This window comes from Nycticebus coucang, chromosome 9 (assembly GCF_027406575.1).
Source record: "Nycticebus coucang isolate mNycCou1 chromosome 9, mNycCou1.pri, whole genome shotgun sequence".
In the NCBI taxonomy this organism is placed as follows: Eukaryota; Metazoa; Chordata; class Mammalia; order Primates; family Lorisidae; genus Nycticebus; species Nycticebus coucang.
The window spans coordinates 75,979,931-76,000,291 of record NC_069788.1 but is presented as its reverse complement, the minus strand read 5'-3'; positions in this window follow the sequence as shown (position 1 = coordinate 76,000,291).

Here is a 20,361-nt window from a genome sequence, read left to right as displayed (position 1 = left end):
ATGTGTCATCTCTGGAGCAGGGGACTAGGGGAGAAGAGGTTAGAGAAGTGGGCTGGAGTGACCTCTGCATGTTGAGCTGGGGCATTTAAGTATGTGTGTGAGCTATATGTGTGTTGTGTTGTGCTGTGTGATGTGTGTGGTGTGTCTGTGTGTTTTATTTGTCACGTGTGGTGGCTCTGCACTGAGTGTGTTGTGCGTACTATGTGTGCAGTGTGTGATGGGATGTTCTGTGTGGTGTGTTTGTGTGTTAGGTGTGTTATGTGTGCAGTGTGTGTTTTGTGTGTAGTATGTGTTATGTATTCAGTATATGTTGGGTGGTTGTGTGTGCCGTGTTGTGCATTGGTTGTGTTGGGTAAGTGTTGGGTGTTAGGCGTAGCACATCTGTGTTGTGTGTGTTGGGTGTTGGATGTTTGTTGGGTTGTATGTTAAGTGTAGTGTGTGTTATGTGTGGTGTATATGTGTTGGGTGTGTTGTGTGTGATATGTGTGCATTGTGTGGGTATTAAGTACATTGTATGTGTGCTTTGTGATAGGCATAGAGTGTGTGTTGTGTGTGCTATGTTGTTTGTGTGCAGAATGTGCTATGTGTCGTGTGTGTGTTGGGTGTTGGGTATTGTGTATGTGTGGTGTGTTGTTTGTGTGCAGTGGTGCTCTGTGTGGTGTGTGTTGGGTGTTGTGTGTGTGTTGAGTGTGGTATGTTGTTTGTGTGCACTTTGTGCTGTGTGTGGTGTGTGTTGGGTGTTGTGTGTGGTGTGTTGTTTGTGTGCAGTATGTGCTGTGTGTGGTGTGTGTTGGGTGTTGTGTGTGTGTTGAGTGTGGTATGTTGTTTGTGTGCACTTTGTGCTGTGTGTGGTGTGTGTTGGGTGTTGAGTGTGGTGTGTTGTTTGTGTGTAGTATCTGCTGTGTGTGGTGTGTGTTGGGTGTTGTGTGTGTGTTGAGCGTGTTGTGTTGTTTGTGTGCAGTATATGCTGTGTGTGGTGTGTTTTGGGTGTTGTGTGTGTGTTGTGTGTGGTGTGTTGTTTGTGTGCAGTATGTGCTGTGTGTGGTGTGTGTTGGGTGTTGTGTGTGTGTTGAGCGTGTTGTGTTGTTTGTGTGCAATATATGCTGTGTGTGGTGTGTGTTGGGTGTTGTGTGTGTGTTGAGTGTGGTATGTTGTTTGTGTGCTGTGTGTGTTGTGTGTTGGGTATATGTTGGGTGTGGGGTATTGTTTGTGTGTAGTATATGCTGTGTGTGGTGTGTGTTGGGTGTTGTGTGTGTGTTGAGTGTGGTGTGTTGTTTGTGTGCAGTGTGTGCTGTGTGTGGTGTGTGTTGGGTATATGTTGGTTGTGGGGTATTGTGCGTGTGTAGTATGTGCTGTGCGTGGTGTACGAGTTTGTGCTGAGCATGTGCACACATACACCTGTGTTGGGTGTGACTGTGGCAGGAGCGACTGGCCCCAGTGGGCACCTGGGAAGACGTGGAAGAGGCACTGCCGGGGGACAGGGTCGACTGGGGCAGGAAAGGAGGCAGGGAGCAGGTTTGGGCTGTGGGCGCGTGGAAGGAGAGGAAGGGCCAACACAGGGATCCCAAACCGGACTGAGGCCAGTTGATACCAGCTCTAGCAAGAGGACACCTCCCACCCAGGCAGAGAGTGCGGGAGGGCATGGGGGAGAAGCAGCCGGCTCTTTGTTTTGTTTTTTTGCTAGGCTAAGTTTAAGGAGCCAAACTTTTTCGCCTAGGGGAACTTGAAACTCAAGACTTTATTTAGCTCTGTTTATTTAAAATATCAAAGAAACATTAGTGAACACATTATCTGAGAGAGAGTAATGGAAGGAAGAAATGTTTCAGCAGGGCAGGAAGGGGTGACAATATGGAGTGGCATCCCCTCTGTGGGTCCTCCCAAGGAGTGTTTCTCAGGGTCGCACAGATCCCCGGGGAAACCGAGCAAGGCCACGGGAATTGCATTGTCCCAGAGTCTTCCCTTGCCAGTGACAGGCTGCCAGGAACTAAGGCGGCAGGCAGCAGGCAGTTGACACTTCCTTTCATGGGCCTGAGGGGTGGTCGTTGTCAGGGACAGTGACTGCCTGGCCAGATGGCTGCTAATGGAATTCTCGCTCTTTGTTCCACAGCTAGGAATTCCAGAGAGAACCTTTGTGTCAGTTCTTTTTGCTCCAAATAAATAGATCCATAAGTGGCCGATTGCAAGCCACGTAGCAAGAAATGGTTTGCTACTCCCACAGCAACTTCCCCTCTGCTAAAAACCAGTCAAGAAAGCTGCCCTTTAGTTGTTTTCTTTTCCCTACCACTAACATGTAATTTTCATGTAGCAGCATGAAGTCCCTTCCAGAAAAATAAAATGAGATGAAATCAGCAAGGATGTGTAGCCACGTGTGGGGCTAAATGCTGAGAGATTCTGCGTGTGCCAAAGCCTTTGCTCAACTCATCTGAGGCCGCCTACTTGTGCTGAAAACACAGCTCCCTCTTGTTAAAAAAGCAGTGTGTGTTTCAGTTAACTCAGTTCAGCCAACAGGAAAATAATCACAACTTTCATTTCTTTACTCATAATTGAAACCCTTGTCCATTTTTGAAACCACATTCACATTAATTTATTATTTTGATGCAACACCCGGACACGTACCTGACATGAAATGGTGTATTGTGTGTGAATGTGTGTGTTGTGTACTTTATTCTCAGCCGAAGGTGCTTCATCTCTCAAGCTCTCCCCAAGTGTGCACACCAGCAGTGCTTTCGTGCCAAACCTGCTGAGATACGGAAACTTGCTGAGATACGGACAGCTATATAAGGCCCAGAAGTGCATTCTGCCACGGGCTGTGGCTTTGATCACCAGACTGTGATGTTTCTTTCTCTCTAGCAAGGGGACGTGGAATCCTGGTTCCCAGCCTCTCTAGCCTCTGCCATTTAAAAATTAGCATGACAGGCAATATCGCAGTATTTGACAAATTACACTGACTCATGCACTAATTAATCCTGTTAACTAGGTTATTGTGCTCTGCTTCAAATCCTACGTGTCCAAACCAGCCGAAAGTTACTCAAGGTGTCTGCCCTTGAAGGTAAGAAACTATCTCCTCCTTAGGAAACTAAGAAGGCATCCTTCTGCTCTTCGAGGAAAGAAGAGACCCCAACTCTGATGTTACCTGGAACACACTGCATGTGCTATGTGCTTTCTCTCTGTGAGGCTACTCAGTGGGGACAACTGTCTGCCCTTTGGCCAGCAGCAGGCTCTGATTCTAGACCATACCTGTCAAGAGTTGAGCTGGGGGAGGCGATTAGGTAGAAAGCTTTGCAGAGCCATTTCTTGCTGGTTGTCACAGAGCCAAGAGCACTTCTGTGCCCAGCAGGCTGCACCCACCACTTTTTGCTCATTGCCAGGGCCGCCTTGCCCTTGCCATGGAGTGTGGGCATCTGAGTCTCATCTGCCAGGACCCCAGGGCTAAATGTCCATGAAAGGGCTGTGAGGGGCTGGGTGCAGTGGCTCATGCCTGTAATCTTAGCACTCTGGGAGGCCGAGGCAGGTGCATTGCCTAAGCTCAGGAGTTTGAGATCGGCCTGAAAAAGAGCAAGACCCTATCTCTAAAAAATAGCTGGGCACTGTGGCAGGTGTGTAGTCCCAGCTACCAGGGAGGCTGAGGCAAGAGAATCTCTTTGAGCTCAAGAGTTTGAAGTCGTCGTGAGCTATGATGCCATGGTACTCTACCAAGGGTGACACAGTAAGACTCCGTCAAAAAAAAAGAAAGAAAGAAAAGAAAAAGAAAGGGCTGAGAGGCACACACCAGTGAGCTCTCATCCCAGGGCTCTCTTCTGCGCGTTCTAACCTGACATTATCAACACTAACGAAACTTATAACATAACTATTTAACAATGCACCAGGCACAGGCACCGAGGGGTTGTATTGGCCGTTTGTTGAGATGGGAGAACGTAGGGCCCTAGGCTCTCTGCTGTGCCAGGGTTACCCTTAGATGTGGGTGCTGGGGAGGGCCAGGTATCCATGGCACAGCAGGCGGCAGGAAGGGTGGGGCCCACAGCTAACTGCCAACTGGCTGAAAGCATGGAGATGTTTTGTCTCCAAGACCTTCCTGGGAGGGATGTGGGAAACCTCAGCAGCCCTGACTCTTTCCAGACCTCTATTCTCTTCCCTCTCTAACCCACTTCCATTCAAAAGATATTTGCTAAGCAACTGAAAAGGTCCAGAAGCTCTGCAAAGAGGCAGAAGATGCAAAAACAAGTGAACATGCCCTTACCTACACTCACAGGCAAGGTGGAGGGACAGTCCCTCCCTCCCTCCATGGTACAGCAGGGCAGGCACTGAGCACTGGCCACACATGGCCCTCAGGTCACCACTCGGGAAGTGAAGGCCATGCCTGAGGACCAGACCTCATAGTTCCACTCAGCCAGAGGGAACTGAGGCAGAGCTGACCCAGGAAAGGTTTCCCCAAATGCAGAGCTGGAGCAGGCCACAGAGCGTGGGGAGGGCCTAATACATGAGAAATGGAAGCACATTGCTGAGAGGGTGGCTCTCCCAGGGTGGGGACAGTAAGGGTCAAAGGGTCACACTGACCTGATGGCTTATAAACGGACACACTTGGAGTGTGAGGTATGAGGGGTAGGGGGGGAGTGAGACAGAAGACATAGGCTGGGGCAACTCAGGAAGGCTTTTGTACTATATTAGAGACTTTCCCCCCCAAATGTTTTTGTCGTAAAATACACATAACATAAAGTTAACCACCTTAACCATTGTACCTTTTTGAGATAGTCTCACTCTGTCGCCCAGGCTAGAGTGCTGTGGTGTCAGCCTAGCTCACAACAACCTCAAACTCCTGGACTCAAGCAATCCTCTTGCCTCAGCCTCTTGAGTGCCTAGGACTACAGGTGCCACCTCATCTGGCTAGTTTTTCTATTTTATTAGAGATGGGGTCTCTCTCTGGTTCAGGCAGGTCTCAAACTCCTGAGCTCAAGTGATCTTCTTGCCTCGGCCTCCCAGAATGCTAGGATTATAGGCATGAGCCACCACGCCCAGCCAACACCTTAACAATCTTTAAGCATACAGGTCAGTGGCATTAAGTAACATGCACACTGTTGTGCACCTGTCACCACCATCCATCTCCAGAACTCTTTAGTCTTGTAAAACTAAAATTCTGTCCCCATTAAACACCACCTCCCCACCTCTCCAACCCCCCCAGCCCCTGGCAATCCCCATTCTACTTTCTGTCCCTATAAATTTGACTCCTCTGGGAACCTCATAGACATGCAATTATGTAGTGTTTGTCCTCTTGTGACGGGCTTATTTCCCTGAGTATAATCGCTCTGAGGTTCGTCCATGTTGTAGCATTGTCAGAATCTCCTTCCTTTTATAAGCTGAGTAGTATGGACAGACCACGTTTGTCCACTCCTCCACTGATGGACTCTGGGTTGTTTCTACCTTTTGGCTATTGTAAATAATGCTGCAATGAACTTGAGAGTACAGATACCTCATCGAGCTCTTGCTTTCGATTCCTGGGCCTGTATACCTAGAAGTGGTATTGCTGGATCATACGGTAATTCTGTGTTGTGTTGTGTTTTGTTGGGGAATTGTTTACCACGATGGCTGTACATTTTTACATTCCCACCAGCAGTACACAGGGTTCCATATTCTCCATATCCTCAAAACACCCGTGATTTTCTATTTTTTTGATAGTAGCTGTTCTAATAGGTGTGAGTGTCTACCAGGGGTCCTCAAACTGCGGCCCGCGGGCCACATGAGGTGGTATGATTATAATTGTTCCCGTTTTGCTTTTTTACTTCAAAATAAGATGTGTGCAGTGTGCATAGGAATTTGTTCATAATTTTTTTTTCAAACTATAGTCCAGCCCTCCAACAGTCTGGGGGACAGTGAACTGGCCCCCTGTTTAAAAAGTTTGAGGACCCCTGGTCCATAGCTTATGCTCACTACAACAGTAATTGTTGAGTGTGAAGTGTTCTTCACACCACATCTTGACTTTCCTGTGTATTTGTACACTAGTAAGATGGGGCAGAGTTTTGACTTGCATTTCCTTAATGATAAATGTAGAGACTTTTTAACTACACTGCCATTCTATCAATCTACAAATACACAGAAAAGACAAAAGAGTAGCATGAAAAACACTCCAGATTCCACAATTACTGTTGTATTGAGTATAATTTGTAGATCATGACATGTCACCCCTGCATGTTTCAGCATGTACCATTCTAGAGAATCTGAACCTTGACTTGTTTGTAATGGGGAAATCATCAATCATCTTTGATTACTGAGGGCAGTGGGTAAGTGAAAAAAAACATTACGGTAGAGAGTATTTGCAATAGGAGAGCAGCTCAGAGCCTACTGAGGTAGGCGACCACCGCGAGAAGCGCTGTTGAAGCAGACCCCCAGACAAGGATTCATGGGCCAGAGCTGTATTTAGGAAGGGGTCTCCAGAAGACCTTCCAGGGAGTGGAGAGATGGGGAAGGAGGAGGCATCTCAAGCCTGTACCTTCAGGCAGAAGTCCTGAGCCATGGAGCACAGGGTGTGTACAGAGTCTCGATTCCAGACAGCGGAGCGGGCTTCCATACTCAGGCCTGCACCAGCAGTCAGTGTCGGAGACCCCCGGGGTGGGGGACCAAAGAAGGTGGGGGACTGTGGGAAGGAGCAGAGTGAGACCCTGGGGACCTGGTGACCTGCCAGTGAGAGAGAATGGGGAGAACAGCAGAAGCAATGTGTGGGTTTCCTGTCAGGACGGTGAGAGCCAGAGTAGTCCAAAAGAAGGAGAAGCAGAGCTGGGAGATGAGGTGGTGAGCCCAGGATGGCATCAGTGGATCCTGAGGGCTCTAAAGGCACAGGGTGAAGCCTGGCTTGGAGTGGGATGCAGGGCTGTGACTCGGATAGCAGATTTCACGCAGCATGGTCAGATGAAGAGGCCCCTCTGGTAAGGTTTCTGCGGATCCTTGGTCCTCCTGAACACAGAGGGCCAGACTATGTCCCCAGGGAAGGGATGAAGCGGGGTACACACATGTGGGGGTTGCTCATAAGGAAGTAGCGGAATGACACGATAATATTAGCTAAGTTAACAGGCGCTTCTGACACCCCTGCACAGGGCCGAGCAGGCCCCATGAGCACGGTCTGATGGGACCTCTTGGAGACGGGGGATTGCTACTCTCGCTCTACAGAAGCGGAAATGGAGGCTTTGTCATCAAGGTCATGTAGCAAATAAACGGATACAACTTATTTCTTTAATTCCCCAGCTGTATGAAGGAGCCCAAATGGCCACTTTAGGGGAGCTTTCCTGCAGTGGAAACACCGCGTTTCTCTACCGCTTGGGTGAGACCCCTCGCTCTTTAAACCCAGTCAACATTTACCTGCCTACAAATGGTCTATATCTCCAGCTTGTCCTAAGAGCTGAGCTATTAGATCTCCCTGCATCAAATCCCCCTACACAGCTTATTAAAAAATCGTTCACTTAAGGGCATTTAAGCAGCACTTTTCACGACGTGCAGAAATGTAGGCTACAGTATTTTGCAAACACTAGAAAAGAGCATTTTTGCACATCTAAATGGCTCCCGAGCACAGCCTGTGTCAGCACAAATCTATGGTAGGAGGCCTCCATCGCAGGGCTCTGCCATAAATCATCTTCTGAGCTGTGAGAGAAGTGCTTCCCACCCTCCTAGGAACAGGAACCTGAGTCCACTGTAGCTTTTTATAAACAAAGCTGAATAGGAGAAAGGTGGAGTAACTTTTGTATGTACAACAGATGTGACAAGATAAGGCTGAGGTGGCCTGTTGGAGAAATGTACACATTAGGAAGGTCTCATGGATGCTGGGTGCACTCTGTCCTGACCAAACAAATGTACAACGAATCTCATTATCCTGTCAAAAGACACGGCACAATGCAGGACCAGGTGTGGTAGGGTGACCCGGTGTTTGGTTTGTCCAGGGCAGCCTGTTGGAGAAATATACATATGCTGTCCCAGCTTGGGTGATGCAGTGTATGCTGACCTCTCTTTTTGTTCTGATGAGGTTTCTCATGCTGACTCATTTCAGTGAAAAGACACTGATGTCCCCCTCAAAGCCTCCAAGCCACCCTTTCCCCAGACTTGGAAAATAATGAACCAGAAATGTCTCCCAGGTGTAAGAACCCCCATCGCCCTCACTTTGGGCTAATTATGAGGCAGTGGGCAGAAATGTCAAGCCTGTGGCTGAGTAACAGAACAAAGCTGACTCCCCCAAATGAGCACAGGTCAACTCCATGGATGTGAATCCATGGACAAGCAAGCTTAAGTTGATTTCAGGAGCCCAAAGGTGTGTCTAACCTGGAAAAGACCCCAGAGATCAGAGCGTTTGCCAGTGTGGAAGCAGCTGGGCTAATGAAGGGAGCTGCCACCACCTCAAGAGACTTTCCCTTTGCACCCCTGCAGGAGAGGCCCTAGGCAGCAGGGTGCAAATTTGGGGCTGAAGGGAGAAGCAGGGATTCCTAATTCCATCCCCATCTGAACCTCTCAGGGGTACATTCTCAGACTCCAAGGAGCAAGTTTGCAGAACACCAACCACCATGTGTGTCACATTGCTGTCCTCTGCTCCTGGTGCCACAGTTGTCTGCCCAAGTAGCATCCCATTTTCTAAAGTGTTTCAAACTCTCCTGGATGCCTCCCCTCGTTGGTCCCCTCCACTCCCCCTTGACAAAAGATCTGGTGGCTGCAATGTGTGCTGTAATGCCTCCCCTCACCCCCTGGAAATTTTCAAAGGACTCCGTCTGGAGCTCAGTATCTTTCTGTGTGTTGTTTTTATAAATATGTTCTGTCATGAAACAAAGGGTTAGGCTTTCTGATCACGTGATTCATCCTGATCTGTCAGTCATCACTCTTTCGATGGAGGACATTAAGTATCTCCACGTTCTCCCAGGGCTAAATTATAGTGTCTGGGTACTCACCCTGTGTGTGGCTGGGCCTGGCTCCCAGGACTCTATGTCTTTCGTGGACAGGTTGTGGAAGCCACACAGCAGCTGGCTCAAGAGAATGGGGGTTGGCAGCTGGTAGCTTCCCTTTTTGGTGGAGGTTCTCACGGGCACCTTCCCCAAGGTTAGGGGTGCAGGTCCATTTCCAAGATGTAACCAAATGCACATTTTGCTCAGCAGCTGCACTAGGGCTGCTGAATACTTCATTCACCTTTCTAATAGGCAGTATTTTTTATCACTGTGTCATGACTAGCTATGTTCAGGTGACCAGTGACCATCTCTATTGAAGCCCCATTCTGGCCACATGTTAGAATCACATAGGTCAGAGCTTTTCAGAACCCCAGTGCCTGGATTCTACCCTGTACCAAATAAACAAATCAGACTCTCTGGCATCAGTACATTTTTAAAACTTCTGAGGTGACACCAATGAGCAGTCAGGCCTGAGAATCTGCTTTTACACCAGGGTTTCTCAAAATTCAACATGCACACAAGTCCTTGGGGAGCGTCCTAAGATTCCAACTCTATAAGTTTGGGGAGAGGCTTGAGCTCCCACATTTCTGACAGGCTCTCTGAGGCCGATGCTGCTGGTCCAGGGACCACACTTCAGATGCAACTGTGTGAGTGTGTCACATAGTGTGGCAAACCATGGCCAGTGGGCCAGCAGCCTGTTTCTGAAAAAAAGAGTTTTACGAGGACCAACCACACCCCATTCAAGCTACAGTGGCAGGAGTGAGGGTTGCAACAAGGACTGCAAAGCCCAAAAGCCTGAAACAGTCCATTTCTGGCTCTGAACCTGACTTAGAACTTAGAACTTAGAACTCCTGACCCTGACTTAGAACATGCTAATGCTGACACATGTCGTGATCTCAATGGCCCAGGTAGGTGGGCCACATTATTACAACACAATGTGAATTAAAGGGTCTCACTCCCCATAAAGGCACTGTGACCGGTCTGTACCCATGAGAAGCAGCACTGTTCATTCACCACGGTCACCCTTAACAGGCAGCGATGCTGTAGACTGGGTCATGCCAGAGAATGTCAGCTTTGAACATGTCCTACTGTGTGCCAGAGACATTGCAGGAGCCTTTGGAAGGCAGGATAGTTTACAATGGAGTAGTTTTTCATGTCACTGGAACAGACGGAAAGGTCAGGGTAGATTTTGAAGTCCCAGTGATATCCCAGAGATTATCAGTTCTTCTGACCTCCTTTGGAAGCTCTCAGGCTTGATTTATAATTCTGGTAGTGAAAATTATAATTTTATGTCTAGAATTACGGAAAAAAGGGGAGAATGATGTAAATGTAATATATTCCTCTGAGTTCTTTGGTTATTGTCTTACGTTGAGCAATCTATTGTCCATAAAATTCTAATTAACTACTATAGATTAAATTTTTTTACTATTTAAAAATTACACATGTAAAATGATATAATGTATGTTTGTTGAGAAACATGTGTATGTATAGTACTTGTAGTCAGAAAATGCAGAAATATATCACCACAATGTTTTAGTATATCGTGTTTTAGGGCATTTCTCTTCTTTAATTTTTATATTTTTGAATTAATTAATTACTTTTTTTTTATCATGATGGGATCTCACTCTGTTACCCAGACTGGAGTGCAGTGGCACAAGGATAGCTCACTGTAACCTCAAACTCCTGGGCTCAAGTGATCCTCCTGCCTCAGCCTCCCGAGTAGCTGAGGTGCCCACCATCAGACCATTTCTATTTCTACATATACCATGTGCCATGGGATAAACCTTGTCTTTAGCCGCAGTTTTCTAATCTCTATAAAGTGGAAAGGCTGAGTGCAATGGCGCATGCAAAGCCTGCATCTGCCAACAGCTACTGTTTATGGAGCACACACTCTGAGCTGGGCACTGCCCTGCGTGCTTTCTAAGTGTCGTTATTTTCTCATGTCACAGTGATCAAGGAGCTTGCCCAACTCACAGCTAGTAATGGCAGAGCCAGGGTCCCCGCCCCCGCCACCTGACTTCAGAATTCATGCTCTACGTTGCAGTGGCTTACTGCTTCTTATAAAACGTTGGGAAGAGCTGGATTGGATTATCTCGTGAACCCACTTCTTCCCAGTGATGCTGTCCAGCTGTGTGATCCGGGCAGGTCCTGCTGTAGCCTGCTCTGCAATGAGGAGGTGGTCCACAGACTAAGGCTCTACTTCTGACATCCCGTGTCTCATGTTAGACATGCCACAGGAGTAAGTTCTGTTACTAGGTGCTCTGAACTGGGGCCTTGTTCATCAGTTATGGACATAAGCGATAGTGTCTTTGTCTGAATTTTCTCTGGATTGTCTCCCTGAGTAAGTGGAAGTATTGAAATGGCTCCTTCTAGTTGGACTTTTCTTTTCTCCTGAAGGAAATTATGTGGTTTTCTCCTGCTCCTGGGAAATCACCGTGCAGAGTAAATACATTCCCTTGGAAGTGCTCCTAATTCTAGTTGTTTTCCAAAATGAAAGTATTTTATTAAGATAATACTTAGACTCAGGAAGCTTTTTTTCCTGAGTTTCAACGTTTTGGCTTCATAGATAATGTTCTCCTGGGCCCACTGGGTCTAGGAGCAGTAACTGGATCATTAGAAAGCCTTTTACTCCTCCTCTGTGTAGGCCAGCTTGGCAGGTTTGATCAAGAACCTCGGGAAAAGGAGACCCCCACATGGCCCACAGCAGTAGTCGGCAGCAGTAAGTAAGTCTCTGTAGTCCTCTAACTGCGCCTTCACGCTGCACAGTCACAGAGGATAAATATTTCCCTAAATTAAATCTATAAAGTATTTCATGTCTCTGATAGTCCCTGCCTGGGTCCTACTTAGTGGGGCAAAGGAGTGAGAGTACTTGATGATAGAATTTGAAGACATACCCAGCACAGTTCTGAACAGCACAGCAGCAGAGGAGGTTTTACACAGGTCATTGCAAAAGTTTTGAGATACATGAAATCAAGAAATGTCAAAGCTATGTGGCTGGAAACAAATAAAGCCCTCCCAGCAACGTGGACAAGCCAAGCAAGTTGAAAGTTTCCCAGGTGAATCAGAGAGGACACTTGTTAACTGTTTCTTGTAAGTGAAATAATGGGCCATAACACAGTCTGTCTCAAACCTTTGGAAGGGACCAACATTTATAACAGCCCACGGAGGAATGATTTCAATATGCATGTTCTTTCCTTGAGCTGTGGCAGGCTGGGTCCCTGTTTTACTGTTCTCACTTTTCCAGTCCGGAAAGAGTTTATTTCATTCTTTTTGATTGTTAACATCTTCAGCCCTGTGCAGAAAGTCCTGGGTGTGCACATGTTTCCTTCCATATGAGTGTTTTTTGTCCATGTTCGTCGAATTAGAGACCAATTTGGTCATTTTCTAAGTCTCAGCCTCAATCTTTTTTCCTTCTAGAATATTGTTACTATCATCATTTTTACCAATTTTTTTTTTTCTTCTAGAATATTATTCAATGACAATTCAGAGGCCTAGACCAGCAGGCCTTTAGGAGAATGATCTTATTATTTAGTATCCCAAGTCACAAGTCCCATTCCTGGTCATGCCACTTTCTAACTTTCATAAATTAGAGATTTGCCTCTGTGTGCCTCAGTGTCAGTAATGGTTAGTTGGAGATAGAAGTGCCTGTCTGCCTACCTGGAGAGTTGGGCAGGCATCTAACCAAAGGCCATTGCAACAGACATGCCTTTTGCTCTCAATGGAAAAATCAACAATAAGTAGCTAACTATGGCCTGGTGTGTGGGTGAAAGAATATTGAGACTTTGAAGTTCTTTAGGTGAGAAGTTGTTATTGTTTAGAATTAATGGAGTAACTTGGGAGTTAATATTAGCCCAGCAAGTCTGGCACTCTTAGAAGCTGAATTAGTCCACTGTCACTAGTGACAGTGGAAAACATTTGTGTGAGTGTATAGAACAAACTCATGTTCATCTGATAGCAGCTTTTGGAGTGGTAGACAAGATATTCATGGCTGGACATGGCTTATAGAAAAGACATTGCAAAATGTCTTTTCTATAGTCCATGTAGTCAAAGTTTTCCCAAACCATTCTCTGCTCTTTTTGGAGTTGTTCGTAAGTATGGTGTTAGAAAAAAAAAAGAAAGAAAGAAAACAACAAAAAAAGATTCTGAGCTCAAATAAGTTTGGGAAAGGCTGTGCACTGCATGCCTCTTACCAATTCCATATATAGGCTCGACACCTGTAGCACAGTGGTTATGGTGCCAGCTCATACACCGAGGGAGCTGAGTTCGAACCCAGCTCAGGCCTGCTAAACAACAATGACAACTATAACAAAAAATAGTCGGGCGTTGTGGCGGGCACCTATAGTTCCAGCTACTTGGGAGGCTGAGGCAAGAGAATCGTTTAAGCCCAGGAGTTGGAGGTTGCTGCAAGTTGTAATGCCACAGCACTCTACCAAGGGCAACACAGTAAGACTCTGTCTCAAAAAAAAAAAAAAAAAAAAAACAGAAAAGAAATCAATTCCATATATATGTTAGCAGTTAAAGACACTGGAAAAGAAAAGTTTGGCATTAAATAAATCTGCACAGTTTTGTTTAATTTGGTTTAATTTAAATTTGTGCATGCAAGACTATATTAGGTCTCATTTTATACCTGGTTGACAAGTATTCTGTAAAGTACCAGTTTGGGAAAAACTGAATGGCAAATATTATAGCAAATACCCTCAGTGATTACCAGACATGAAAGACTATAGGTTAGATATGGCCTCAAGCAGTGTTTCCACCTTAGCTTCCCAGAGTGTTGGGTTTACAGTCATGAGCCAAACTACCTTGCCAAACTCACTTGAATATTTCTTATTTAAATTGAATATTTTATTTTAGAGCTAGATTTGAATCTCAACTCTATGAGTGAGTCATGACTTCCCTAGCTCTTCGCTTTCCTCAGTTAATATGAACAAAGATAAAACCTAACTTAGCCATTGTGAGGTGAAAGGACAGCTATAAAATCAACTTGCCTTGGGCTTGGCACGTAGTAGGCCTTTGTGAATGGTTGCTCTCCCTCCCTTCCAACTGTTACTGAAAACACCCATAGTAGCTTTATGTAAAGTCTGTAGGATTTTGAAATGAAGATATTACTAATTGTCCTAAAGCTCTTGTAGGTTCAGAGGGAAATTCCATTTCATGCTTCTTTAACTTGTACAATCAAAAAAAGAAAAACCTAAAATAGATTTCTTGACTTCTGGTACCACTTCCTTCTTAACCTAGGACAGGAGACTGTGGGTGTTAGGGTGAGCTCGTCACAGAAGCTGAAGTAGCACAGTTGTCATTGTGGCTGTGGCCCACCTTGGAGCCTGGGAGAGTCCTTCTGTTGTGGCCAGCTGTGACCAGGACTAAGTCATCCAAGAGGCTCACTTCCTTTATCCAGATTTTCTTTTACATACGTGCTTATGTAACTCAAGGAGCAAAGTTTCTGCTGAAAAACCAGAGGGAAGTGGTGATATAGTTTATACTTGTGGTGACTCCATTCTTACAACATCTCCATTTTGAGAAAGTTGGGACTCTCCATTTACCCCCATCCATCTCTCCACCAATAATATTCAACATCCCCATTTACTGGGCACATGCTGTGGACTTGGCTGTATGTTCCTCTTGGACTTTGTCGTCAAGAAGGGATGACATCTCAGGCACTTGATGGAATGCCCACCCATAGCTATGAGTAGGCTCTCCATCAGGGACACTTTCCTAAGTCACCAGCAGTCTGGGATAAAGTATAACTAAATTATAGCTCTTATCTTATCAAAATCCACATCAAGAGAATAAATCAATAAAGATTGTCCACCCATTAACCATTGGTGGTCACTCAGACTTTTTGTCTCTACCTATCAAGCAAAATTCTGGGTCTGAGATCTTCTGATACCTCTGCTTTCAAACGCAGACATAATCGTTGGCTCTCACTCACATTTTATAGTTGGATATGAAGATATGTGACTCTAATACAGTATGCTTTAATTTTATAAGGCCCAAAGCCTTTAAAGATTCAAAACAGTGGAAGTGTCCAGGCTTCTGCTCTGTCTCGTGGGAAAAATCCGTGACTAGGGCAGACTATCCTAATTAGGGTGTGAGAAGCACAGAACTTCTGGAAATAAGAGAAGACAGGCCCCTGGAGATAGCAAAAGGTAGTCAGTGTATTTGTGTCAGACATTAAGTGCATAGTTCATGCAATTATCTCATTTGATCCTCCCAAGAATTCTATAAAATAGATACAGAGACTGAGGCGCAGAGAAGCAAGTAACTGACCCAGGCTCCAAGACAGGCACATCTGCCCTGCAGCCTGTTGCCTCACAGCTCTGCCATGTTTCATTCCATTTGGGAGCTTAAATAAAGTGGCAGCATCTGATGAATTAGGCAGTAGGACCATCACACCACAGTCTCCTAACTTCTCTAAAGGCTGCAGCCTTACTGTTTTTGAAGCAGCAATCATCTGTCCTCAGCTGTTGAGGCAGTGGAATAAAAAGCCTTAGGTGACTCTGTCCTTTACTGGCTGGGTGTCCGTGGATGAACCACTCATTAGACCTGTTTCCTCAGCCTATCAAAAATTGGAAAAATTACAATAACGCTAAAATGAAGCTGATAAGCATAAAGAACATTAGAATAGGAGGGGTAAAAGTTTAGGTCAGTGGTTCTCAACCTCTGGGTCACGGCCCCTTTTTAACAATGAAAATACATTGCAGCATTAAGAAGGTTGAGAACCACTTGCTTAGATCTTAGAGTGAGACAGACATATATTTGAATCTAGTGTCTACCATTTACAAGTTATGAGATCTTGGGGAAGTGACTTAAATTCCTTAGGCTTTAGTTTTCTCATGCTACGAATGGGAAAAACAATAATATCTGCCTTGAGGTATTGTGGCAAGGATTAAATGGATGCATGTGAACACCTGGGGCAGTGACTGGAGGGTTGTAAGCACTCAACAGAGGTTAGCTACTGTTATTACCCATCCTGAGTAACTCACAAGACTGCTGTCACTTTTGGAACTTAAAACCATAACATGTATAAACTGTAAAGTTTACTGTATTTGTCACTTACTATTATGGTGGTAATGGTTGTGGTTGTAATGAGCGCTTACTATGAATATTTTTCTTGGTTGTTGTATGCTTGAAGAAGACCCAAATGATACATCTACTTCTTACCTTGAGATACTAGATTTGAACCAAATATACCTGGATCTCAGGAGCAAAAAATACATCATGTGAGATAAAAGCAAATTCACCCAAGTGGCCGGTTGAAATAAACATCTGAAGAGAAGGTTAGACCTTCCTAAAACACGGTTGGTCTCCTCCCCCAGCCAGCATTGGTACCAACCAGTATTTATTCCTCAGCCAAGGATTTGGCCCAGTCGTTTTAGTTGCAAAAAGATGGCAAAGGAACCATCTGGACATCAGGAAGAGAATAATCCAGGATGGTGATGTGTGGCTGAGACATCACAGAAGCTCCAGGCCCACAGCTGGCCCTACAGGAACCATGCGGGTGTGCCCAGCTCTCAAAAAGCAGACTGAAATGTTTTGCAAGGAAATGGAGAGTTCATAAGACAGGATGGTCCCTCTCCAGGATAGGCGTGGCAAATTATGGCCCACAGGGTGACACTTCCTTCTCCCACACCCATGGCAGACATCACTTTCCTGCTGAGCCTGGACACAGCTTCAGAATCTGTGCCATGAAAGCATACCAGACACATACCTAAGGTGCTTACAGGATGAAATGCAACAGTAATCCCACTTCATAACATCATTCCTAAGAAGGGTAGCAATAGAAAGCCCTGTTGGTCTTCTACCTAGCAGCTATTTACCTATTCTTACTCTTTCTTGGCAGAGTCTACCTGGCACCATGGGGACTGAAAATATCAAATATTCAATTTCCCACCCTCTTTTGAAATACTACTCTTGGCCAGGGTGACATAGAGGGATATCTTTTACATAACTTCTGGTGATAGTTTTCCCCTTAATAAAAAAGTGGAGCATATCGCAAGGGTACAAGTCAAATCGATCAATAGAACATAAGTATATTAACACAATAATTAAGTAAATGAGATGAAATCTATGTTGATTAGTTTGATGTAAGCACTCCAAATTGTATAAAAAATCAACACATTGGACCCCACAAATGCATAAATGTATTCAGGATCTATGTGTATGTGACTTAATAAAAGGAAAAAAAAAGATACGTGTAGAGAGAAACATCACTCTTTATACTTGGGACTTGCCTGAGTGAGGATGCAGTATCTGGAGCTACAGCCATAATCTGCTAACCATAAAGACCCACGCCTAACCACCAGTCAGTGCTCCAGTCAGTGCTCTGTGCATGATCAACCGGAAAGATAGAAAGCATCTGGACTTTTTTTTAATATTTATTTATTTATTTATTTTTTATTGTTGGGGATTCATTGAGAGTACAATAAGCCAGGTTACACTGATTGCATTTGTTAGGTAAAGTCCCTCTTGCAATCATGTCTTGCCCCCAGAAGGTGTGGCACACACCAAGGCCCCGCCCCCCTCCCTCCTTCCCTCTCTCTGCTTTTCCTTCCCCCCCATAACCTTAATTGTCATTAATTGTCCTCATATCAAAATTGAGTACATAAGATTCATGCTTCTCCATTCTTGTGATGCTTTACTAAGAATAATGTCTTCCACTTCCATCCAGGTTAATATGAAGGATGTAAAATCTCCATTTTTTTAAATAGCTGAATAGTATTCCATGGTGTACATATACCACAGTTTGTTAATCCATTCCTGGGTTGGCAGGCATTTAGGCTGTTACCACATTTTGGCGTTTGTAAATTGAGCTGCAATAAACAGTCTAGTACAAGTGTCCTTATGATAAAAGGATTTCTTTCCTTCTGGGTAGATGCCCAGTAATGGGATTGCAGGATCAAATGGGAGGTCTAGCTTGAGTGCTTTGAGGTTTCTCCATACTTCCTTCCAGAAAGGTTGTACTAGTTTGCAGTCCCACCAGCAGTGTAAAAGTGTTCCCTTCTCTCCACATCCACGCCAGCATCTGCAGTTTTGTGATGTGGGCCATTCTCACTGGGGTTAGATGGTATCTCAGGGTGGTTTTAATTTGCATTTCTCTAATATATAGGGATGATGAACATTTTTTCATATGTTTGTTAGCCATTCGTCCGTCTTCTTTAGAGAAGGTTCTATTCATGTCTCTTGCCCATTGATATATGGGATTGTTGGCTTTTTTCATGTGGATTAATTTGAGTTCTCTATAGATTCTAGTTATCAAGCTTTTGTCTAATTCAAAATATGCAAGATATGTAAATATCCTTTTCCATTATGTAGATTGTCTCTTTACTTTGGTTGTTGTCTCCTTAGCTGTACAGAAGCTTTTCAGTTTAATGAAGTCCCATTTGTTTATTTTTGTTGTTGCAATTGCCATGGCAGTCTTCTTCATGAAGTCTTTCCCCAGGCCAATATCTTCCAGTGTTTTTCCTATGCTTTCTTTGAGGATTTTTATTGTTTCATGCCTTAAATTTAAGTCCTTTATCCATCTTGAATCCATTTTTGTGAGTGGGGAAAGGTGTGGGTCCAGTTTCAGTCTTCTACATGTAGATATCCAGTTCTTCCAACACCATTTATTGAATAGGGAGTCTTTCCAAGGTATGTTCTTGTTTGGTTTATTGAAGATTAGGTGGTTGTAAGATGTTAGATTTCTATTTGATTCCAAATGTCTATGTCTCTATTTTTGTGCCAGTACCATGCTGTCTTGACCACTATGGCTTTGTAGTACAGATTAAAATCTGGTATGCTGATGCCCCAGCTTTATTTTTATTACTAAGAACTGCCTTAGCTATATGGGTTTTTTTCCGGTTCCATACAAAACGCAGAATCATTTTTTCCAAATCTTGAAAGTACGATGTTGGTACTTTGATAGGAATGGCATTGAATAGGTAGATTGCTTTGGAAAGTATAAGCATTTGGATTTTTGAATGACATTCTTTGTCACCAAATTTACCAAATTTGGAAGCACATACTTCTGGACTTTTCATTATAAAAAAACAAGTCTCATTTAAGCCATTTTTAATTGGACATTCTGTTACTTGCAGTCAAAAGCATTCTTTCTGATTCAATTTCTTTTTCCTATGTTTGTGGCAACCCCTCTCCCCTTAAGCAGAAAAGCACACTTCCTAATAGAAAAGCTGAATAGTGCCAGTGGCTCACTTTCCCAGCTTCCTGTTCAGAATGCACACAGTACCTGCTCTGCCAGTCCCATGTAGCCATGCCAAACCTTGAGAAGCTGGTGGTACATAGAAACAGAGACAGTACAGAATCCTTCCAATGGTGGTGACGTTACTTGGAGTGGGTGGAGCAGAAGGTTCTGTGATGCGATCTATGCTTGGCTCCCCAACCTTCCAAGAGAGTTATTGAGTGTCTCAATAACTTATTCTTTTAATCAATTCCCATTTTGCTTAAAATTAGTTTCTGTTGCTTATAACTGTTAACTCTTGACTGATAAAATAACCAATATCCAATGTCAACTGTGAATCATACTATCCAAAAGGAGTCTATTGTTAGCAAACTGCTTGCTTGCCATCTCTTTTGAGTATATAAACAGATACATTACCAAGTCCTAGTTTGTAAAAAATCAAAACATTCTTTCCTTTCACTCATTTGGATTTCCATGGGGAAGGAAGTATATAACTCAATTAAATTGTTAAAAAAAAATACTCTGCTAAAAACCCACATGAAACAATATTTTCTACTTCCTTGAAGGAAACAAGAGCTTAGCTGGTCCCTCCTTTGTGGTTACTGAGAAGGTCCACAGTGACCCAGTTACCATAGTAAGAGCTTCCTTTTCAAAACACAGAGGAGGGTCAGCCCATTGTGTCCCAACAGTCATATGATTCTTTCCCGCTTCCACAGACCCCAATTTCATTGTAAACTCTACGTATTGTTGCCTTCGTCCTAAGACCTTGGCATTGGGCCAGCTGAGTAGGTTTTGGTAACAGCTGTTTCTCTCCTGATGCTATTTTGAGTTCTTTGATAGATGAGGCTGTAACTGAAGCCTTAAATCACATGCAAAAGTGATGTGAGAGCCAAGAGCAGAACCAAACCTCTTCCCTTCCAGGTTCTCAGGCTATTTGGGCCTCAAGGGTAGACCAGATGGCTGATACTGACCCATTGGCTATTCAGTGATCTGTAGACTAGAACAATCGTAGCAGGCTTACCTGCCTCAAATCTTAATTTTCCACTACCCTTCTCATCCCAACCCCCCTTTTTTTTTCAGTCAATAACTGAATAAGCATTCATTTATTAGCCATGTGATAAGCTAGACACTTTATAGATATTATTTCACTTAATTCTGCTAACTCCTCTGCAAGGTTAAGTATTATTACCCCTGTTTTACAGATGAGAAAACTGAGATGCAGAAGGGTGAAGACACTTACACAGGGTCACTTGGAGAAGTGGATATAATTAATGA